The 22280-nt window shown below is 38.6% G+C and overlaps 1 protein-coding gene across 3 annotated transcripts in view; it reads left to right on the forward strand.

Annotated features, from left to right (window-relative positions):
- The first annotated feature begins 278 nt into the window (after positions 1-278).
- Positions 279-22280, forward strand: part of LOC126249058 (uncharacterized) — a 177743-nt gene continuing 155741 nt past the window's right edge. For all 3 annotated transcript variants that reach the window (XM_049950699.1, XM_049950700.1, XM_049950698.1), the window contains exon 1: positions 279-965. The gene's annotated coding sequence lies outside the window, so the exon portion shown is untranslated. The remainder of the gene's footprint in view (positions 966-22280) is intronic.

Genomic DNA, 22280 nt, shown 5'->3' on the forward strand with positions numbered 1-22280 from the left:
CTAATCTAACTACTTAAAACAGTAGGTTAGCTTCAAATCTATTGTACACCTGTCCGTAGTCTACCGCTAACATTTCCTTAAATATCGTTAATGTCATTTCTATGTTAGACCTTAGGTACATAAGGATCTGACGAATAAGTCTGTTGAGATAATTTCATTCTGACTAAGCTATGAAGTAAGCAATTTCGGAGAACAATAAGGAACTACCGACAGATAACGTACAACACGTACAAGCGGATGTCACTGAATGTGGTGGGGGAAGCAGTTGACTCAGTGTAAGGTTTATCTTCCATTTCAGTGGAGGCTGCACAATGAATGAAAATTGCGTGTCAAATTTGACATAGTAACTCTGCACTAATTTAAAAACTCGGCTAGGAATTAAAAAAGTGATTTGAGACGAAACGTAAAAATACAGTCTATTTTTCTACATTATTACTACAGTGTGCGGTAATTATATACTTTCGAAGTGGGAAGTGAACTCATTGTTTTGGTTGTACCCTGATAATGTTTGAGATATAACAGTGAATAAGACTTGCAGAAAAAAGATAGAGTGTAACTAACATGCCGGGAGGAAATCAGTACAATTTCTTGTACCGACGCCGTCGCAATGAACATCTCGTGAGAAATAACGTTCGTTTTAAACAGTAGTTGTGCATCAGACTATGTACTGTGTGTGTGTGTGTTAGTTACGCATCCCAGAATGATTTAGTGCCAAAGTGCATGTGGACATGAGCCTTTCACGAAGTAAGGCCCAAATTTTGGACGGTTTTGAAGGATCTCACAGATACGTTTTCCAGAGGTTTGTTTATGGACCTCTGAGAGACCAAATCCAGTGTTCGGCAGACGCCCACCGATGATGAATGCATTTCTTGTTGTTTAACACTAATAAATTGTTTTCCGGTGGTATGCAGAAGCAATCCGACGGCTATGTAATTGATCAGCACCAGGGATTTTTAGCTTGTAAAGTAAGTGGAACAATTATATGAAGATAAAATCTTTTGATCTCTGAACTAGAGATGTAGCAGAGTAGTTTACAAATAATGAAACCGACTGAATGAGGTGAAATTGTTGTGTGTTTTACGTTACTTAAAACTGCCTATAAACGCTCATACAAATTGAAGGTAAACAACACTTGACAGGATACATGTAAAGAGATGAAAAAGCTGCCTATGCTGAAGACAAAGATTTAGATGTGACCTGTGAGTGATACTAATATTTGCTGACATTTGTCTGACATAGTGTGTGCGTTGTGTCTAGTATTCTACACATATTATTGAATGTGTTATTTCTTTCTTGTTTCAGTAGCATCAGATAACCTATATTGTTATTAGCATTTTGAGTAACTGGAAACATATCATTAAATGATATTTTTATATTACTTGTACAGATAACAAATAGAAGTAGTGTATACACACATCATAGAGCACTCAAAGTATGAATCCAAGATATCTTTTTCTATGGTTCTCATGCCTGTATGCTGTACACTAATAGATATTTGAACATTATAATCAATGTAGGCCTGAATATAAAACACTGTGGGCATGGAAAGTTGACAAGGGCTGATTTATTTGGGAAAGACAGCTGTAATAATTGTGTACAGTTCACAGCATGCAGTTCATATTTTTCTCTTGTCCACTTGTCTCCTTCATATTAGAAAATACAGAGAACACCACTCTTTTCTTTCAAAAGAGGGAATGTGGAGGTATAGTCTAGGTATGGAGACTAGTTCTTTCTTTATACCTTTTCCACAACACAAGAATGTATTGGTTGAGTTCCAAGCCACAGTTAGGTGGATATTGCAAATTACTATTGTAGGTAAGCTGTCATGGTGGCGGTCATGCCACACTGTACTAGTGAATGGTGCAACCAGTACAGTAGGCCTACATTGAGACAATACACATGTGCAAAGCAAATTGTTCACTACAGTACTAGACAATACACACATTGCTGTCATTTGCAAATTATTTGTTTTAAATTTAATAACTTTTACACGTTCTACATCTTTTGAATCTTTTGTCCCATCTAATAATCTAATAACACATGACAAAATTCTAACTTTCTGCATGCCATTTTATTTGTTGTTATTTTGGCAAATCGGCTTTGGTGTGTTTTATACTTGTTTCTGTACCAAAATTGGATTCATCATATTAGTGTGATGATAGATTTCCTGTAGTATTATGAATGCCACTTTCATTCTTTGCTTGTGGTGAATTGTTGATTAGAAAATAATATGAATTTGAGAGGATTGAAATAGTCCATATTTCTTAAATATATGCACAAAAAAATATAGGGCTTTGAAATACACTCATAATTATAATAGTTTTATTTTAACCAGTCCACAGTTACTGACTCAATGGTGGTTTCCTCAAAAATATTATTCTTTGGAAACAAGAGTAATATATTGACTCTGTATGGTATTCTGGTACTGTAATAGGGCTCAATCTCCAGTTGGTGCTAGGATATTCTTTCTTTCACTTGCGACTTCTGCTGATACTGACATTGTTTTGTATACTTGAATATGTCAGCTTGTAACATGGTAGGGAGTACATAGTGAATTTATAATCCCCCCCCCTATGATTTTCTGGGTCAGTCAGTTCAAAGGTCGAAAGAAAGCAAGGGCATTCCACCTCCAGTAAGATCACGCTGATTAAATCACTGTCCCTGTGTGTGTGTGTGTGTGTGTGTGTGTGTGTGTGTGTGTGTGTGTGTGTGTGTGTGTGTGTGTGTGTCCTTCCTCATACTGTTCTTTATCTTATCATACAGAATATTATGATGTGCCTTACCAAAGAAGACACAAACTAATACTCAGAATGACTGTAAAAATTATTAATGTATGTCAAGTTATCCACCGTACAGAGGTCTAACAGTGACTTCCTTCAATTTGCCATGCCCGTTCCCTTAATTACTCATGCAAATTGTGAGCCAATAAGAATATATTATAAGGACACCAACATTTTATGATTTATAAGTCCCAAGTTCCTGAAAATTATCATTTGAGTATTACTTGTACAATCAAGTTTATATGCAAGTAAATTGCATTATACAGAGTTGTAGTAAAAATATAATTGTAGAAAATGTGAAATGTGCTGGTGTGCATGTGTCAGAATTATTTCAGGAAGGCTACCCTGACTAAATGGGACAGGCTATGGTTTAAGCTCCCATGAGACAGACATTGCTGCAGTATGTGAATGCCATCCTACCTCGGCCCATTTTCAGTCAGTCAGTGGGTGCAAGAGGTTCCTTCTTACTTGTACTCATTATGTTCTCCAGCTTCAGTTGATCCATTTACAATAATGGTAAACTGAAGAGAACTGGTAACTTAATTGGTGGTATAGTCTAGTAAATCTAACTTTACCGGTATGGAAAATAGTCTTCAGAGAAAGGGGCTCTCTTATATATTGTAGATGTTTTAATTATGCAGAAATATATCCCTTCTTTGAAGTGATTGAATTTTATAACCATATTCTTCTTCCTGCCGTAAATCTTTACAAGATGAGACTTGTTGTGCACTGGTTGTGACTGTGGATTCTTATTTATGATTTAGCTGCTCCTCATCAGATAGCAAATGCCTAAATAGTTCTTTAAACATCACAACTTCCTCTTCCCCCCTCCAAACTGAGTAATGCATACCACTTGGTGTCTAAATTGGTAACTGTCAGAGTTAATGTGAAATATGTTAAGTTACACCATGGTTTGAAGTCCACTATAAACTGATTTTTCTGTAACTAGTAATGTAAATCAGTTCATAATTCGGAAAAAAGGTACTGGCATACCACAGTTGGGACCATGTCTACTAAAGCACTACAGTGCTAAAACAGACATTTGGATTGAGCACTGCTTTATTTTTTAATGGAGTACATAGTACGAAGGGACCACACCATACTGTCTGTTCGAATTTCAGAATTTGTTGTTGTCAATGTGGTGTCAGTGTCAACATCTCTACATCTACATCTACATTCATACTCCGCAAGCCACCCAACGGTGTGTGGCGACACATTTTCTAAATCTGGTCCACAGTGATTTGCAGATGTTATCTAGGCTAAAATTAGTATTACATGCATTTAGGTGCGTACTTGACAGAGATGACAATTTTTGAGCAGGTGTGCTTATTATTGTCCACTTACTGAATTTTATTTTCGAGAGAGTAGTAGTCTTATTCCCACAGGAGATGAGGAAAGCAGTGCTTTCTCCAAATTTCCAATGCAGTGCTTGTTTGTTGTACTACTTCACTTTTTCTTCCGAATCCTTGAACACATTTCAGTCATTTAAAAAGTCATTACAGTGTTTCAAATACAACTAGTGTCATTGATGAAAATTTTAATCTCCATAGTAGAAATGTGGACACTGAAAGTCGTGAGTGGAATACAAACAGTGCATAGACTAACGATTTTCACTCACCACCTGGTTCAGCTGTTTCATGTAGACAGGCCTTTAAACAAGATTTAATTGTGTAGCTAAGTTTCAAATAATATCCTTCCTGAGAATTATCTCTTCTCTTCAAGGAAGATGTTGTCATAAAGGCTTAACTGTAGGTTCAGTCGTATTTATGTGCTTCTCCACTCTTCAACTATCTTTGGTGTGTAAGTATTTTTATATGGAAGGATAATACATCCATTAGACGTCGAGAACTTGTTTTACATTTCGTTTATGTGAGCTAAAGAAGATACAAAATTTCCCGGCAGATTAAAACTGTGTTGCAGTTTGATACTAGAACTCAGAATGTTGCAATGATGGGCAAATCAAAGTTTGAGTCCTGCTACATCACACAGTTTGAAACTGTCAGGAAGTTTCAAAACAGCTACTGCTGCTGAGTGAAGGTTTCATTCTCTAAAAGTAGGTATAATTTAGCTGTGGATATTCAGGGACAAAATAAATATGTGGCCCGCAATGAAATGAACTCCCTCTTGCTAATGCTGTCACACCATATATTTTACGTCTTTGTGCATTGTGAATGTTTGGTATAAAAATTAGTTTTTGGGGCTTGTCTTTCATTGTATCTATTGACAACAAATCCACATATGTACGTAATTAGATTACTGCTGCATTTTCCCCACATTTTGCATTTTATTTGCATACCAGATGTCCCAAAAAATATGTACCGATACCATACCTGTAATTTTAATGTTACAAACACACTGTGCGAAAATAAAACGTGTCACTGCAGATATGACTTGAACAATTTCTTAAATTGTCAAGGTTGGAAATATTGCTTCAGTTGTAAGATTATTTTCTCGCTGATGGTACACCGCGTCCTCTACTTGTCCATTGCGACACTTGCAGTCACAGCACAAAGTTATCACACTTGATGATGGGCGCGTTGGAGCTTGAAACTGGTCTTGGTTTAAGCTTTGTAAAATAAAAAGATCATTACAACTGGAGTGGTATTTTAAAGCTCTGCTATAATTCTCAATTGCGGATATTCCTCCAGTGGGATTGTTTGTTCTTAAATAGTTCTTTTGTATATCTTGTTCATACTTTGAAAGAGATTGCTATAAATTTTTGGTCATTTTTAGTGTGCATTTTTAGCACAAACTAGTATTTTTGCATGATTATGGTGGGATAGTAGTATCACTTTCCTTTAGGAGTGTATCATTTTTTTCTGTTACATTGCTGTTAAAAACTGCAGTGTCTAGCTAATGTAAATGCATGTTAGTGAAAGAATATTGAAAGCTTTGAAATTTATTTCAATTCAACATTCTTAAATTCTTGTTGTAGATATTGAATATAGTGAGTAGAGCCATGGGTGTCCACAGAAATTTATGTAAAAGGGGGCAAGGTCCTAAAAATTGCAGTTTATTATAGAAATAGCAATCTGCCAAGGCTTCATCATGAGTAGCATCAAGTATATATGACCAAATGACTTGTCTGGTCTAACTGTATTAAATTAAATACTTGAACCGTCCATTTGAATCAGTCTGTTTATTTGTGAGAATGTATCAAAATCTCTAAAGTAGTTCCTGAGATTCGCCTTGATGTACAGACAGAGAATGTGGCAGAAGGCAGGTGCCTTGAATTTAGTGATAGGCCTATTTATGGACTATTTTTTTTAGTTTCACACCATATCTCACACGAAGAACTAAGTCTGTTGAGAAGTACAAAACATGTTGTGTTTCATTCAATTGACAGTTATCCAGTCACTATTGTTTTTTGAAGATAAAGTACTCTGATAGCTGAATTTATGTTTTATTCATTCTTAGCCTGTGTATTCTAGGTGACAAGCTTCAGCTTATCTTACTGGGTATGTCATACAATTTTGTGTGCAGACACTCAAAGATGAAAGAAATATCAATATTATGACTGCATACACCATTTTACATTCTGTCAGGGCCTGATTACAATGAACATAAATTAAATTTACAATGAGAAATCACATTCTAATGGTGCATAAAAGGTCTTTGAAACATATTTATTACATATTTCCTGCTCTAATGTAACAGCTGAAATTGTTACATTGAACTCATATGTAAGTGCATTTCTGTGTAAGATACACATCAAACATTTTTTAATGATTTTTAATTCCTATGATTTCTTTAATTTAGTTAGATAGCTTATTAAAAAAACTGCGTGCCCCTTCTTCCTCTGGAGCATTCATTGTCAGGAGTTTCACTGTCTTGTGTAATAATTTTCCTTCCCTTTTATTATGTAGTTTTATTAAGAAGGTTTCATTCTCTCTCTCTCTCTCTCTCTCTCTCTCTCTCTCTCTCTCACACACACACACACACACACACACACGGGGGGGGGGGGGGGGGGGGATAAAACTGTCATTGTATTGTATACAGGACTATCTGAGCGGTATAGCTACACAGTGTACTCTCTTATGTAACAATTGAACAGAACAGATGTGGAAATATAACAAATTTTCCTGAGAACTTTCTCTTCCACACAATTTGTCATTTTTTGGCTCAGGAAGATCTGCGTGCTTGTCATTTTACATACAGCATCTACAGGCTCTCCCCACCCCCACCCACCCATATGTCAGATACTTATCGATAATAGTTACCAAAATTGCTGCATGCTACATTAACTGCCTCTCCATGTATTTCAGTTTTTTTTCTCTGTTCAGTTTGAAACATTTTGTATATTTTTTTAGGTTGATTATAAAATATTGTTTTGTCATTGATTCTTATTTGCTTTTCCAATATTCAGGACTGCTATCTTTTGAAGCTCCTCCTTTGTTTGTGTAGAACAGCTAAATTATCTTTTCATCAGCATACATTGTAAGTTTCTTATTTATATTGCGTGGAAAATTGTTGGAGTATATATTTCACAGTCCTTTCCAAGGCCTGTTCTAGTTTTGAAAACAGAAATCATAATCCACTATTGGCTTGCTTAGCCTATCGTAGCTTCACCAGAGCCCTGTTAGCCATCACTTTTCACGGTTCCTGTAGGACCTTCACAGCTACCATAGCGGTCCCGAGGCACACACAGTCCCCACTGTACCTCATTCCTACAGCCAATCCCCTACTTCATATGGGATGAAATTTAGTATAAGTAAGAGTGAGATGATTATCACAACAAGAATGAAGAAGAGAGGAAAAACTGGAATAACAGTTGGTGGGGAATGATTGAGGAGAGTGGAGAGTTTAAAGTACGTAGGAAACCTGATACAGGAAGATGGAAAAAATGACAGTGAAATAAACGAGCAGGGGAGAAAAGCAGAAGCATTTCGGAAGAGTGTCAGAAGCCTGATATGGAGACATCTGAAACCTAGGGTATGAAAGGAAGAGAGCAAAGCAAAGTACAAGCTAGTGAGATGAAATTCTTGAGGAACAGTATTGGATTGACAAAGATTGACAGGTTAAGAAATGAGAGGATCAGAGAGTTAATGAAGGTGGAACCATCACAGGAGGAGATAGAGAAATGAAGGCTGAGATGGTATGGGCATTTTAAGAGAATGGGTGAGAAGAGGATACCCAGGAGAATACACAAGATGAAACTGGAAAGAAAGAGACCAAGAGGATGACTAAGAGACAGATGGCTGAAATGAGTGGAGGAATGCATCCAGAAGAAAGGAGAAGACTGGACCAAAGTGAAGACAGAGAGATGGTGGCAAGACAGAAGACAACGGAGAGGCTTATGTTCCAAACAGACGTGGCCAGAGGCTGGAAACTGTCCACAACTGGAAACTGTCCACAACTGTCCTAGATGATGGTGGTGATGATGATGATATTTCACAGTGAAGTAATGTTGATGGAGAAACACTATTTAGGAACATATATTTTACTATGTGTAATGTGTCCCCAGCACTATACAAAGGCATATTAGACAAAGATGTATAGCACAGAACATCTAGCATACACATTTAAGAATACATATAATGAGCAAAGAGATCCATACACATAAACTCACTATCGATATAACAAATATTTTGTTCACCAAATCCCAAAATCTGCCCTTGAAAATATTTTTGTGCGCTCACAATAATACTGGATACACCACCACCTCAAACCACTGTGCATGGAATGTTATGTTGTTAAACAATACAGTTTTACCGATTTCTGGAATATGTCTTTACCGAGAGGCTTGGTCAATAAATCAGAAAGCATTTCCTCTGTACACAAATAGAGTATTTTAATATTTGTCTGTTTGTGTGGTACCTAATAAAATGTTGCCTAATATAAATGTGCTTGGACCACACACCTGTTGTTTGGTTTTGACCTAACTTGATTGCTCCCGTTTTGTCACAAAACATGTTGGTTGGCTCAATAATTACGTGGCTCAATATCACCTATTAAGAGCCCTTACCATAGCACTTCTTGTATGGTGAAAGACAATGCCGTATATTCAGCCTAAACAGTACTCAAGTCACTATTCTATGTTTCTTGCAAGACCAGGATATTAATCCTCCTGTCAACTTGAAATAGCTACCTGCAATAGAATGTCTGTTATACAGCTCATTTCCCCAGTCTGCGTCACTGTAACATTACAGATTCCAGTTTCCTGTCTTGGAGTACCTTAATTCCCCCCCCCCCCCCGCCCCCCCCCCCCCCCTCCGTTCCTCTCCCGGATCGCGCGAGTGAAAAACGACTGTCTGAATCCCTCAGTACGAGCTCTAATTTCTCTTATCTTTGAATGGTGATCATTGCGCGATTTCAAAGTTGGTGGTAATAATATATGCTCGACATCCTCGGCGAAGATCGGATTTTGTTATTTAGTGAGCAGCCCCCTCTGTTTAGCACATCGTCTATCTGCAAGTGTGTCCCCACTTCAAACTTTCTATCAGATTTGTAACACTCTCGTGATGGCTAAATGTACCAGTCACGAATCTTGCCGCTCTTCTTTGGACCTTCTCAATCTCTTGAATCAGACCCAACTAGTAAGGGTCCCATAGAGATGAACAATACTCTAAGACTGGACGAACTAATGTATTGTAAGCAATTTCCTTTGTTGAAGGACTGCATCGCTTCAGGATTCTACCTATAAACTGCAATCTAGAGTTCGTCTTGCCGGTTACTTATGTAATCTGATCATTTCATTTGAGATCATTTTGAATAGTCACACCCAGATACTTGACGGATGTTACCGCTTCCAAAGACTTTGCATTTATTTTATACTCGTACATTAATGGGGATTTTCGTCTTGTTATACGCAATAGGTTACACTTACTAATATTAAGAGATAACTGCCAGTCATTACACCACACATTTATTTTCTGCAAATACTCATTGATTCATTCACAACTTTCATGTGATACTACTTTCATGTGATACTACTTTCATGTGATACTACTTTCATGTGATACTACTTTCATGTGATACTACTTTCATGTGATACTACTTTCATGTGATACTACTTTCATGTGATACTACTTTCCTGTAGACTAAAGCATCATCGGGAAACAGTCTAATGCCCCTGTCAGTACCATCAACCAGATCGTTTACGTAAATCGTAAAAATCAGCAAACCTATTACGCTGCCCTGGGGCACACATGAAGTTACGCTTGTTTCTGTTGAAGTCACCCCATTCAGGATGACATACTGCTCTCTGTCTGTCAGAAAATTTTCTCTCCCACCGCATATATCATTGGATAGACCATAAGTGCGCACTTTTTGGAGCAAGTGACAGTGCGGAACTGAGTCGAACGCCTTTCAAAAGTCGAGAAATAAGGCATCAACCTGGGAGCCGGTATGTAGAGCCTGTTGTATATCATGCACAGAGGGCCAACTGTGTCTCACATGACTGCTGTTTCCTAAAACTGTGCTGGTTTCTGCAGATGAGCGTCTCAGAGTCTAGAAAGGACATTATGTCTGAATACAAAATATGTTCCCTGACTCTACAACAAATCGATGTCAGTGAAATTGCCCGGTAATTATGAGCATCTGATTTTTTCCCCTTTTTATAGATTGGTATGACCTGGGCCCTCTTCCATCCCCGTGGAACTTTCCGCTGTTCCAATGATCTCTGATAGAAGATGGATAAGAATGGTGCTATTTTTTGTAGCGTGGCCTTCCTGGCGTATAAGGATCTTAACTGTTTTACAATTCCAGATACACTAAACACTATGTCAGCCATCCTTGCATTTGTTCAATAAATGAAAGGGGTAATGGTGCGCAGTCCTCTACCGTAAATGAGTTTTTAAAAGCTAGGTTTAGAATTTCTGCCCTCTGTTTCTCATCATCCATTACATTACCCGTACTGTCAGCAAGAGAAGGTGTTGAATTATTTGTAGTGTTCATAGATTTTACGTACGACCAAAATGTTTTGGGGTTATTTTTAGAATCTGCAGATAAAATATTGCTTTCAAATTCATTAAAAGAATCTCCCATTGACCTTTTGACAGCTGCTTTCATTTCGCATAATTTCTGTTTGTCGGTGGGGCAGTGACTACGTTTTAAACAACTGTGCAAAATTCTCTGCTTTCTCAGCAACTTCCAAATATGTTTGTTGTACCAAGGTGGATTCTTTCCTTCCCCTATATTTTTGCAAGGCACATACTTCTCTAGCACGTGGTGGACAATACCTTTAAATTCCGACCAAAGATGCTCAATATCTTTGTGTCCCGTGGTGAATGCTTGGAGCTGACTATGAAGATATTCATTAATGACACTTTTATTTGCTTTCCCGAACAAGAAAACTCTGTGATGTTTCTTTGGTTTTTTGTGCAACTTCCACTGACATAAAAATAGAAGCCACAACGACATTATGGTTGCTAATACCTTCTTCTAGATTAACTTCTTTATAAAGATCAGGTCTGTTTGTTGCCAGGATATCTAATATGTTCCCATATCGAGTTGGTTTTCTAACCAATTGTTCAAGGTTGTATGTTGAGAGCACTTCTAGAATAACTTCACATGAATCTTTGCTTCTGCCCCCTGTGATAAGAGTGTAATTCTCCCAATCAATGTATGCTAGATTAAAGTCTCCACCTATAACTGCCTCCCCATGAACCATGGACCTTGCCGTTGGTGGGGAGGCTTGCGTGCCTCATCGATACAGATAGCCGTACCGTAGGTACAACCACAACGGAGGGGTATCTGTTGAGAGGCCAGACAAACGTGTGGTTCCTGAAGAGGGGCAGCAGCCTTTTCAGTAGTTGCAAGGGCAACAGTCTGGATGATTGACTGATCTGGCCTTGTAACAATAACCAAAACGGCCTTGCTGTGCTGGTACTGCGAACGGCTGAAAGCAAGGGGAAACTACGGCCGTAATTTTTCCCGAGGGCATGCAGCCTTACTGTATGATTAAATGATGATGGCGTCCTCTTGGGTAAAATATTCCGGAGGTAAAATAGTCCCCCATTCGGATCTCCGGGCGGGGACTACTCAAGAGGATGTCGTTATCAGGAGAAAGAAAACTGGCGTTCTACGGATCGGAGCGTGGAATGTCAGGTCCCTTAATCGGGCAGGTAGGTTAGAAAATTTGAAAAGGGAAATGGATAGGTTAAAGTTAGATATAGTGGGAATTAGTGAAGTTCGGTGGCAGGAGGAACAAGACTTCTGGTCAGGTGACTACAGGGTTATAAACACAAAGTCAAATAGGGGTAATGCAGGAGTAGGTTTAATAATGAATAGGAAAATAGGAACGCGGGTAAGCTACTACAAACAGCTTAGTGAACGCATAATTGTGGCCAAGATAGATACGAAGCCCACACCTACTACAGTAGTACAAGTTTATATGCCAACTAGCTCCGCAGATGACGAAGAAATTGAAGAAATGTATGATGAAATAAAAGAAATTATTCAGATTGTGAAGGGAGACGAAAATTAAATAGTCATGGGTGACTGGAATTCGAGTGTAGGAAAAGGGAGAGAAGGAAACGTAGTAGGTGAATATGGATTGGGGCTAAGAAATGAAAGAGGAAGCCGCCTGGTAGAATTTTGCACAGAGCACAATTTAATCATAGCTAACACTTGGTTTAAGAATCATGATAGAAGGTTGTATACATGGAAGAACCCTGGAGATACTAAAAGGTATCAGATTGATTATATAATGGTAAGACAGAGATTTAGGAACCAGGTTTTAAATTGTAAGACATTTCCAGGGGCAGATGTGGACTCTGACCACAATCTATTGGTTATGACCTGTAGATTAAAACTGAAGAAACTACAAAAAGGTGGGAATTTAAGGAGATGGGACCTGGATAAACTGAAAGAACCAGAGGTTGTACAGAGTTTCAGGGAGAGCATAATGGAACAATTGACAGGAATGGGGGAAAGAAATACAGTAGAAGAAGAATGGGTAGCTTTGAGGGATGAAGTAGTGAAGGCAGCAGAGGATCAAGTAGGTAAAAATACGAGGGCTAGTAGAAATCCTTGGGTAACAGAAGAAATATTGAATTTAATTGATGAAAGGAGAAAATATAAAAATGCAGTAAATGAAGCAGGCAAAAAGGAATACAAACGTCTCAAAAATGAGATCGACAGGAAGTGCAAAATGGCTAAGCAGGGATGGCTAGAGGACAAATGTAAGGATGTAGAGGCTTATCTCACTAGGGGTAAGATAGATACTGCCTACAGGAAAATTAGAGAGACCTTTGGAGATAAGAGAACCACTTGTATGAACATCAAGAGCTCAGATGGAAACCCAGTTCTAACCAAAGAAGGGAAAGCAGAAAGGTGGAAGGAGTATATAGAGGGTCTGTACAAGGGCGATGTACTTGAGGACAATATTATGGAAATGGAAGAGGATGTAGATGAAGATGAAATGGGAGATACGATACTACGTGAAGAGTTTGACAGAGCACTGAAAGACCTGAGTCGAAACAAGGCCCCCGGAGTAGACAACATTCCATTGGAACTACTGACGGCCTTGGGAGAGCCAGTCCTGACAAAACTCTACCATCTGGTGAGCAAGATGTATGAAACAGGCGAAATACCCTCAGACTTCAAGAAGAATATAATAATTCCAATCCCAAAGAAAGCAGGTGTTGACAGATGTGAGAATTACCGAACAATCAGTTTAATAAGCCACAGCTGCAAAATACTAACACGAATTCTTTACAGACGAATGGAAAAACTAGTAGAAGCCGACCTCGGGGAAGATCAGTTTGGATTCCGTAGAAAGACTGGAACACGTGAGGCAATACTGACCTTACGACTTATCTTAGAAGAAAGATTAAGGAAAGGCAAACCTACGTTTCTAGCATTTGTAGACTTAGAGAAAGCTTTTGACAATGTTGACTGGAATACTCTCTTTCAAATTCTAAGGGTGGCAGGGGTAAAATACAGGGAGCGAAAGGCTATTTACAATTTGTACAGAAACCAGATGGCAGTTATAAGAGTTGAGGGATATGAAAGGGAAGCAGTGGTTGGGAAGGGAGTAAGACAGGGTTGTAGCCTCTCCCCGATGTTATTCAATCTGTATATTGACCAAGCAGTAAAGGAAACAAAAGAAAAATTCGGAGTAGGTATTAAAATCCATGGAGAAGAAATAAAAACTTTGAGGTTCGCTGATGACATTGTAATTCTGTCAGAGACAGCAAAGGACTTGGAAGAGCAGTTGAATGGAATGGATGGTGTCTTGAAGGGAGGATATAAGATGAACATCAACAAAAGCAAAACAAGGATAATGGAATGTAGTCGAATTAAGTCGGGTGATGTTGAGGGTATTAGATTAGGAAATGAGACACTTAAAGTAGTAAAGGAGTTTTGCTATTTGGGGAGCAAAATAACTGATGATGGTCGAAGTAGAGAGGATATAAAATGTAGACTGGCAATGGCAAGGAAAGCGTTTCTGAAGAAGAGAAATTTGTTAACATCGAGTATAGATTTAAGTGTCAGGAAGTCTTTTCTGAAAGTATTTGTATGGAGTGTAGCCATGTATGGAAGTGAAACATGGACGATAAATAGTTTGGACAAGAAGAGAATAGAAGCTTTCGAAATGTGGTGCTACAGAAGAATGCTGAAGATTAGATGGGTGGATCACATAACTAATGAGGAGGTACTGAACAGGATTGGGGAGAAGAGGAGTTTGTGGCACAACTTGACCAGAAGAAGGGATCGGTTGGTAGGACATGTTCTGAGGCATCAAGGGATCACCAATTTAGTATTGGAGGGCAGCGTGGAGGGTAAAAATCGTAGGGGGAGACCAAGAGATGCATACACTAAGCAGATTCAGAAGGATGTAGGTTGCAGTAGGTACTGGGAGATGAAGAAGCTTGCACAGGATAGAGTAGCATGGAGAGCTGCATCAAACCAGTCTCAGGACTGAAGACCACAACAACAACACCTATAACTGATGGCTAATAGGAATATTTATTTCCTATGTCCTCAAGACTTTCCCTGAAATGTTCTGCGACGTTTGTTGCAGATGCTGGTGGTCTATAAAAACATCCTAATACAAAGGTCAGCTTTATCCAGACTATTTCACAGTCCGACCCAGTATTGATCTCAACTGCAATGAACTGCAATGAACACACCACCTCCCATTGCATCAGTCCTATCCTTCCTAAACATTGTCCAATCCGAGTTCAAAATTTCACTGCTATTTATGTCTGGTTTCAACCAGCTTTTGGTACCTAATGCAATATTGGCATTCCTACTCTTTATTTCAGAGAGTAACTCGGGGACCTCGCTACAGACTCTTAGACAATTTACTAACATTAGATGTAGCATATTTAAATCCTTTGGAATGACTTGTTTAGACGAACTAACAATTTTTACAGTTGGCACACCCACATCAGTGACATGAACTGGTAATTTTTCAGGCCAATGGTGTGTTTCCCGTGGGGAAGAACCTAATCTGAAAAAAAAAAAACCCATGTGCACGCCACAAGTACTGTGCTACCCATATAGCTGCTTCCTGTGTGTAGTGCACCCCTGATCTATCGAGGGACGTCCTACAACCCTCCACTCCATAGCGAAGGTTGAGGAATCTACAACCATTTTCGTCACAGAGTCGATGTTGCCTCTGGTTTAGATTCTCCACTCGACTCCAAACCAGAGGACCCTGATCCACCCAGGGTACAGTGCTGCAATTCGTCAGCTTGGCTTCCACTCCTAGAGAGATGAAGGCCACCTTTGCCAATTTAGCCAGCTGTCGAAAGGACCCAAGGATTTCCTCGGAATCCCAACAACAGACATTGTTGGTGCCGACATGTCCAACAATCTGCAGCTGGCTGCACCCTGAACGCTCAATAGCTGTCGGAAGAGCCTCTTTCACATCCTGGAAAGGCCCCCAGGCAAGCACACCGAGTGAACATTGGAATTTTTCCTCACCCTAGCCGCCTAACATTGGAGCTCCCAGTAACTAGCTAACCCCTGCCCCCGCATGCTTGTCCAGACCTTGCCGAAGGAGCGGCCACTATCCCGGCAGAAGGCGCATTCTGATCCAGCTCAGCCTCCCCCCCCTCCCCCCCCCCCTGCATCAGATATCACACTAAATCTATTAGCAAAGTGCATGGGATTTGGCAGGAGCCTGCGTCCGCCATGCAGCCTTTGCCTCGTGGCTCGAGACCTCGACACAATCCGCCACCCACAGTGAGGTGAGAGTGGGCCGGCTGGCTCAGTCGCACCTGATGGTGGCTCAGTGACAGAGAGCTGTGACATCCCCCCCTGCGCATCTAGTACAGCAGAGGCTGCCCCAGACACCCCATCCCCACCACACCTCAAGGTGGCACTCAGGAGCTTGTTGACTGTGGTCAACAAAGCTTCCAGCTGCGTTTGGACTGTGGCCAACTCCTCCTGTATCCGCACACAACAGACACAGTCCCTATCCATCTAGCTAATAACTGATTTACTATAAGAAACGTAAGGTGACCTACTGCCACACAAGGTTTACATTTACACTCTAGTTGGCAGAAAGGACACTCAATAATGAAAATAAAAATTCATGGCAAAAGCTAGATCTGGTGCTTATTTTCCTGCTAGGGCCTATCTAGTGAATACTAAAGAATAAGACAGTGACCTACAGTAAACTGCTATGGGCTATCTAGTGAATATTATTAACGAATTGAAGAGTAACCTATGGTAAGCTACACCTACTGATTATCCCTTGTATTTATAATGTAAAGAAACATTTACATACACACAGAAATGACCTAATAAAACTATAAAACTGCTACCTTAAATGTACCGAGTCTAAATGACACTAATAAACGTAGATATTGAGTATTGTACACTGACAGAGGCGGGTACAAACCAAAACCTTTAGCTAACAATAAGAGTTCAGAATGTAAAGCACAAATACGAACTCTACTTTATAGGAACCGATGGGTTTACAGTACACGATCACTAAAGCTCACAACAAGCTAAGGAACTTAAGCAGATGGCGAGGTGAGTTTTAGATTTCTGCTAACTAAACTGTAAGTAAGAAGGGCTCAGAAGTTGTATTGTAACACTGATTTACTCAGATATTGTAGTGTAACACTAATTTACGCTGTATTTTACGTGTGCTTAACTGTTAATGGTTGCAGGTTGCACTAGTCAAACGTATAGAAGTGAGGTTAGAATTCACTGTCAGTATCATTTTTCCGAATAAACTGCAACCCAGTGTTTAATTCTTGGGTCTTTGCAAAAACTACTTAGAGTATTATTATCAAAGGCAATATCTTGCCTCAATATAAAAGACTTTCCACTGCCTCCAAATAAGTTACTTTATTTTTACATTTCATCTTCTTCTGCCACTAACAACTTCACACCATGTTCCATAGGTGTGGAAACTGGCTTGCAATTATTCGTGCCAAATTCTTCTAGTATTCCCTTCCTGTACATTGATTGGTCACTTAACAAGTCTTCTCCCTTGTCACTTCTTATGATCTTCATACCAAGATACTGTTTCACTTCACCTAAAGCATGCATATCAAATTCAGATTAAAGTTGTTTCTTGGAACTATTCTTTGAACTATTGTCCACCCATATAGCCAAAATTATAGTTTCTTTGCCATTCCTTCTGTGATATATACCAGGATGTTTTATCATAAGCATTGATTCCAACATACATACTCCTTTCCGGATGTCAGTTCTTATTCTTTTCTTTAGGAGTTTTCTTGGCTTCCTCTGGCAGAATCACAGAAATGTCCTCCTACAATTCTCCATCGAGCTATGTGGTCTTTTCTTCCATATGGCGGATTAATAAATTTTCTTTTACAGCAAGGAGCAGGAGATAGTTTAAAGAAATGTATTTCACTGGAGGTGAGAATGTTCATGTATAGTCTATGTTCTCTGTGTCATAGCAGCCTTTAACTATGAAATGAGCTTTAAAATTTTGTTTTGAATCTTCCAGGTTTTCAATACTGAAGACCCATCTCACTCGTATGGGTTGCTTTCCTTGTGGTGTGGCAACCCATTCATAAGTATCAGTCGTGGAAAAAGACTGTAATTCCTTTTCTATACCTTTCTTCCAATTATCTGCATTTGAGCAGGTCAAGGCTGCTTCAGCTGTAAGAGGGTCATTGTTAACATTTGAGGAGCCACATAAATCTCATAATCTGGATACAGCTTAGGTTTCATTGTATGTGATTGAAGGCCTTAAGTTTACATCCTCACTGCGGGTGTTTCCTGGATCTCATTATCCATTTCAATAAACGTATCTGGTTGTTCCTGAACAACTTCTTCAGGTCCTTTAGTTTCTAAATTTACTGGTGACTTTGCATATTATTGGACATCATCTTCATGATTAATAGCTACAAATACTTTTTCACCATTTGTTTTGTTTTCACCAGATTCTAAGAATATTACATCTCTATTAGTTCGTACCTTTTGGTTTTAGGATTAATCTGTAACCTTGGAATGTTCACAGTATCCAATAAATATAGATTTTTCAGATTTAGAATACCATTTTCTTGTAAGTTGTTTAGGAACTTGTACTGAGGCCTTACATCCAAAAATTCTTAGATGATCAAGATCAGGTTTCTTTCCAGTCCAGACTTCATATGGATTCTTGTTTGGTACAGCTTTAGTATGTGATCCGTTATTATAGATACACTGCAGTTGATACTGCTTCTGGCCAGTAACATTTTGGTAATCCTGCATCCTTTAACATGCTCGCTGTTTTCTCTACAGTCATTCTGTTAGCCTGTTCTGCTACTGCATTTGAGCAGAACTATAGCGAATTGTAGTTTGATGTCAGATTACTAATTCACTTAATTATTGCTTAAACTGTTTTTCGACATATTTGGTACCATTGTCTGATTTGATAACTTTTATCTTCTCATCTGTCTGCCTTTCAACTGGCACGAAAACTGGAAAATATTTAACTCACTTTGTCCTTGGTTCCAAGGAAATAAACATGGATGTATCTTGAAAAATCATCAGTCAAGGTATGAAATAACAACTGCCTCCTATGGAATCTTCTTCCATAAGCCCACAAAGGTCTGTGTGCATCAGCTGCAGAAGCTTAGTAAATCTATTTTTACTTGTTTTAAATGATACTCTGGCTTGCTTTCCTTTTGGATGCCATAAAAAAAATTTTGCGGAATGTACTGGGTAACTATTTCCAACTGGAAAACATCTAATTTTTAAAAATGCCTTTCTTTACTTTCTGTGGCTACCATCCTGCCATTCCAATCAACTATTTCTTCGCCATTTAAATAAAAAATTACCTGGTTGCCCTTATTCACTGTACCACTCACTGAAAGCAAATTTGTAGCAACGTTCTTCATTTAATGTACATTATGTGTTGTAATATCTTGTGATTATCCTTTAACATTTAAATTGAAGTTTATCTTTCCAACTAGTTCACATTTGTATTTGAGGACCATCCACTGTTTAAACGTCAATGTTTATTTTTGGAGAAACATCATACAAAACTGAGTGGTCTTTGGTAATATGCATAGGAGCTCCAGAATCCAGGAACCAATTTGTACTCTTGCTTTCAGTTTTGCCATAAGAATAACATGCAGTAACTGCCTTTACCTTTATTGTCTGGATTGCTTGTCTTCCTTTCTGGACCTTTTGAAACTTGACTTTTTTCTTGTGTACTTGTTTTTTTCCATGCACTGTGGTGCAAAAGTCCCATTCCTTGGCATTTATAACGTGAAACACATTTCTTCTTTTTGTATTTTGAATATAAAGCTGTTTCCCTATCCTGGATAGAGTATTCTTGTACATTCTTGCTTTTGCACAATCACCTGTAATTGGTATCCCTGAACTCTCGAAGCCAATTATCATGGGGGAGTACTTATTTGGTAGTCCCACTAGTAACAAGGTACTAATTCATTCTTCAGCAGTGCTGAATCTGATAATTCTTAGACATTTCAAAGTGGATATGATTTCGTTTACATATTCATCACCATTTTTACGTTCATCTAAAAGCTTGATGATAAGCTTTAGCAACCCACTTTCCTAGTTTAACCTCTGTCTTCAAAAGCTCGTCCTAGATTGTCCCATACTTCCTTGCTGTGCTGACCTTTTCTATATAAACATAGTTTACAGGATCAATTAGAGGAATTAATTTGGATTTTTCTTCATGATCTTTGTTTTGAAAATCTGAATCCATGGACTTTAAGGTTTCATCAATGACATCCCAAAGGTCATCCAACTGTAGATAAGCTCCTACTGCAAACTTCCAAGTTGTGTTATTCGTTTGATCCATGAGCATCTCAGTCTGTGGTGTTTGCTAGTCAAACTTATTTAATTCAGTCTTCCTAGGCCCATAACGTGTTGGATTATATATTTGCACAGAGAAATAATGTTGACAGAGAAACACTATTTAGGGACATATATTTTAAAAATTTTAAAGTGTTCCCAGCACTATACAAAGGTATACTATACAAAGCCACATAACACAGAACATCTACCATAGATCATGTAGCATAGGCATTTGAGAATACATGTAACAAGCAAAGAGATCTATACACAAAAACTCACTGCTGACGTAACAAACATTTTGTCCAACAAATCCAAACAGAAATAATTTACATAGAGAATAAATAATATTGGTCAGAACATTGAGGCACACTGTGTTTGTCAATTTTTGCTCAGCTCTGTAATTGATTATTTCTGTGTGCTGTTTCGTATTCATCATGTATAAATTTGTTATGTAATAGCATTTCCCTCAAACCCAATGCTGATAAAACTCCATTAGTTTGAAATGATTCTAGCAGATTTCATTGGTGTATACTAACTTCATCTTATTGTATAATTAATATGAATATTAATGCCACATTTTGATTCAGTGATCACTCCTCTTCTTATCCGATGCATTTGGGTCGAAAGGGGTATAGATGTACATACCTACAGAGTAGTATGGCTGTTTTTTTTTTTTTTTTTTTTTTTTTTTTTTTTTTTTTTTTTTTTTTCTTGCTTGTAAAACTGAATGTAGACTCAGGAAGTCATCATGGGTATCATTCATCCACTGAAAAATGGTAACCTAATTTTGGAATTGCATTGTACAACAAGAAGAGGGTTTGCTTGAGAGAATTGGGGATGGAAGCCAAGCAGCTGTACTGCAGTCATGTTCATGATATGCTAGGATTTTTTGGCAGTATACGGGTGCCAAGGTCTACCTTCTCTGCATCTTAATAAGAGCTTTGAGATGGAGTGATAGAGAGAAGATTTGGGTGTCAATTTTGGCTCTACTCTGTACAGATTTCCGTACACTTTATATGCAGGATAGTGCCAAGGAAATGGCATAATATCCCATGAACTGCATGACAAAACACAAATCCAGTTTATGCAGTAATTATTAAAGCCACAGCAGTATTTCCCATTGGCTTTTCAATGCAAAATCTACTGTTTAATAGACTTGCAAACAGTCATTGGTGGCAGTGTGTGAGAATATTGTAATAAACAAAAATGTATACACTCCAGATTCCAGTAGGGGATCAAGCAGCCCACTTGCACCCCCTCTCCCCCCCATAACCTTACAAGTTGCCAACAAGTACAGCTGAGAGTTTTTTTTTCCCAAATTAATGTAGGGTTTCAAAACGCATAAGCTCATAGGAGGTATTTTCATGTTAAGTGTGTTTAGTGCGGCTGTCATTTTGCTGAGTGAGACCGACCACATAATAAAATTCACCAACATGGGAGTTCTGGCTGTAGAGAAGCACTATCACACCTGCTTGTTCAGAGACACTGTAGAAATACGAAAACACAGGAATAGCTTCAACAAGAAAGAAGAAAGCCTTAAGGTAAATGGATCCTGGCTTCCCGTACTGCAGCAAATGACCATCACAGATAGCAACAGGAAAACCGCTCTGGAAATGACCGCGGAGGAGCCCTCGGACGTTGGTTTGCCAGGTACATATAGTCAGTGCCTGCGAGCTTAGCTCCAGTTTACCACCGACAATATAGGGGGAAGCTTTGACAATGCCAGCCACTCGTACTGTTGAAGTCAGTAAAATCATCAGACAAACGTCGGCCAAAGAATCCTAGACAGACGCCAATAGGCAGTTTGAAATTAATTATATTCAAACTGAGAACGTGTTCAAAAATTCTGGAGCAAACCGATGTTAAGAATATTCGTCTCTAATTATGTGTATTTTACCCTTGTTATATATAATAGTTGCCACACGCTAAATAAGTAAATATATATACAGGAGTGACTTGTGCTTACTTCCTATTGTTTGGGATTTTGCACTGGTTGAGAGATTCGTGATAAATGAAAGCTATTATGGTGATAATTGCGGAATTTTGTTGGAAAGTGCTTAAGCAGTTATTTGCAGAACTGTTCATTTGGTGTAAGGCATCATTTACTGGCCATTGGCCTTCCTTCTCCCCTGAATGTTTATATCATTGACAGATGTGACAATTTTGTTAACATCTACATTTGAAATCAAATCATTAGTGCAAAAGGAGGAAATAGTAAATGTTTAAGTTACTGAGCATGAAGACCTTGTCATATCATGAAGGAATTTCAGTGGCTTGTTTGAGTTTATTATCTATGTACTCCAACCTGAACAA

Source organism: Schistocerca nitens, chromosome 3, assembly GCF_023898315.1.
Source record: "Schistocerca nitens isolate TAMUIC-IGC-003100 chromosome 3, iqSchNite1.1, whole genome shotgun sequence".
NCBI lineage: Eukaryota > Metazoa > Arthropoda > Insecta > Orthoptera > Acrididae > Schistocerca > Schistocerca nitens.